Source organism: Lactuca serriola, chromosome 1 (assembly GCF_051521515.1).
Source record: "Lactuca serriola cultivar US96UC23 chromosome 1, Lser_US96UC23_V15, whole genome shotgun sequence".
Taxonomy (NCBI): Eukaryota; Viridiplantae; Streptophyta; class Magnoliopsida; order Asterales; family Asteraceae; genus Lactuca; species Lactuca serriola.
Genome location: NC_136408.1, coordinates 76,884,453 through 76,887,883, shown reverse-complemented (window position 1 = coordinate 76,887,883; position 3,431 = coordinate 76,884,453).

The window sequence follows — 3,431 nt, the reverse complement described above, 5'->3', positions numbered from 1 at the left end:
ATTCATTGAACTTTTCAATGACATGTTTAAATCTCGGTGTGCCCTTCAAGTTTGTGACTGGGATGCCGAGGATCACAAACAAGGTGTGAATAACCATGCAAATTAAGTTGATACACCCAATGTTACAGATCACCTAATCAATGTGCCGGTTAACCACACACGCTCCATTGATCTATGATTAACACCAAGTTACCCTTTGCCACACATTGTCAGTACTGGATTAGTGTGCCGGTTAACCATACACGCTCCACTAATGCCTTAACAAAGGTGCAAAGTGTAATTTCATGGATTAACACCATTTTCACATTTTCCTAAAGTAACTAAGATTGAGAATTTAATAAAAGTTTAGTTACATTATATTTATCATTATACTTTTAATGAGGGAGAATTAATGTCCTATCCTACTCGTTCGGATAACGACCCTCCACCAGTCAAGGAAGCGGTGGGTGAGAGTGGACATCCATTAAACCACCATTTTATAGACAATAACCTTATAGCCTCTTTATAGACCGGCTTCGTGAATGAGGCCTACTAACAGTAAGACTGACTTGTTCTTAAACATATATATATATATATATATATATATATATATTATTATTATTATTATTATTATTATTATTATTATTATTATTATTATTATTATTATTAAACTTATAATATTATAAAGTATAAGGGTTGAATTTTAACTTTTAAAATTCTAGGGTTTGGAATTAAAGTTTCATTTAATGAGACTTTACAAATTCCAAAACTTGAGGGCAAGTTTTGAATCTTGTCAAAACTCTCCACATTCATAACCTATGAGTTTAATTTGATTTTAATGAAGAGATCTTTGATTTTCCATAACTTGTCAAGTTATGGAGGTCAATAAACATCATTTAGATACTTTTTATAACAACAAAAATTATCACATAATCTATGATCTAACTAAACTCATAATAAAGATAATTTCAAGTCAACAATTTAAAAGCAATTTTGTTTATCATATAAAAACAACAATTATTTCAAAACGTTGACAATTATCTTGTGGTTGAATGAGTACAAACACTACTATATCATAAAAAACATTTCCAATGATCCAAAACAGTTTGTTCTCAAAATCCATCCTATCAAGTTGCACTGGTGAAGACAACCCAAAAAGGACCATGCTATAATCGGGTCAAGTACATCCCAATTATAGTTATGAGCTTAGACACCAAATCCAACACGTGCACTACTAGTGGTCATCTGCTATTGGTGTAGAATAAACAAAGGACAACGCGCTGGGCACTACACTTGTCGCTCTGGGAAATGACCAACTTTGTTTTGTTTCATTATAGACCAAAGATTGTCGTTAGGAATTAGACCTAGGCAAGAGAGCACCAAGTATGAGGCTCTTAGCGCGAGATCGAGGGCCCGGGTCTGACGCTAGGATGGATTCACGACCGTTAGCTAGGTCATCCTAAACATAGCAATTCTGTTATCTTCAATGTATTCCCAGTAGGATACATTAACAATGAACCAACCATCTACCATAATATAAATGATGACCATAGAATATTCTAGATAGTCCAGTGAAACGCTGACATGCGCACAACCTGTAGGTGTTAGTGAAATATATGTTCATTGATGTACTCTATCCCCCATATTGACACATATTGCTATAGGAATCCTTATTGAAACGTATTGCTTAGGAATCCGTATTGACACATATTGACACATATTACTGACAGGTGCACAACCTGTAGGTTTCCTTATTGACACATATTGCTATAGGAATTCCTGAAGCAGTAATGCCTACCCGTTGATGATGATAATCCTTAGGATAGCTCCCTTGAGATCAGTATTTTAGGATCAATATGTAAGAATAACGAGAATGGGTAATCAGGTAAATTATTTAATGTTAAATATATAATTAAAAGAACTTGATTATTGTGGGTTTAAAACCCTATGTGCTCACCATGCTTCCAAGCCTGACCCACTTAGTTTATTTGTATCATATGTAGCGGCACGAAAGCACTTGGATGTTGGATGATTTGAGAATTTTTTAGGCCATTATCATAATAAGATGCTGTATGGCCTACTAAAACTTGTTTACGCTTATGTATCAGTATTGGATATGACATCCCATGGTCTTAAATATATATGAAATATATTTCCTCGGAAATGCTTTGATAATAATATTATCATGTTTGGGAACAAATTTTGCATTATATATATATATATATATATATATATATATATATGTAAAATTAAATTATTGATGATGAATTAGTTTTACATCAACACACTAATTCTTTCTTGACAAATGAACCTATATATATATATATATATATATATATATATATATGTTCAAGTTCATTTGAGATCATTCTAATTTTGTGAGACCGTGAGACCAAATATAAAAATAATTTTAAAATGCAAAATAAATGGAAAAATCCAAAAATTCTTTTTTTAAATATTATTTTCTGAACTTGAATTAACTAAAAAAATAAATAAATAAATAAAAATCCCGTTTTTTTTTAAAATACGTGAAATATTCTAATAGAATATTACACTGACATATTCTAAAAAATAATTTAAAATGCAAAATAAGTTGAAAAATCTAAAAATTCTTTTTTTTAAATATTATTTTCGGAACTTGAATTAACTAAAAAAAATAAAAAAATTAAAAATAAATCCTATTTTTTTTGAAAAATACGTGAAATATTCTAATAGAATATTAAACTGTACATATTCTAAAAAATAATTTTAAAATGCAAAATAATTGGAAAAATCCAGAAATTCTTTTTTTTAAATATTATTTTCGGAACTTGAATTAACTAAAAAAAAATAAAAAAATACAAAAAAATAAAAAATATGTCTCACGGTCTCACAAAATTAGGCCGTCTCACATGAACCTAACCCTATATATATATATATATACCCCCCCTCAAAGTTATAAATTAATGATTGAGTTGATATCAACACTTACTATAAAAAATTAACAAAAACTCAAATTTTTAATGCCCGGTCAGAAAAAGAAAAAAACTCGCGTTTCGGAAAAATATTTTGTCATAACGCGATAAGGCGCAACTAGCCACAGTTCTTGGGCGCCACACATTATAACGCCACACATTATAACAAAGATGCGTTGCATTTTTTCAGGATGACTGCCTTATGCCTCGACACGCCCCGGCACACACGCCCCGGCACACATTGCCAATCTAGCAAACTTATACATGCAAAGGTAAGATCCAAAATGTATATAAAAAGAATTAAGATCCAAAACGTATATGAAAACGAATGTTACGTAATTTACAAATTGATTATAATTTTTTTAAAGAGAAAAAAATTCTCTAAGTTATGATGTTATACTAAAATTTAAAACTTTGCTATTTATTAGTTAAATTAAAAGGTTTGGGGCAACTACTAATCTTCTTGGTATTTTACTGATTGCATGCATGTTAGTTCAA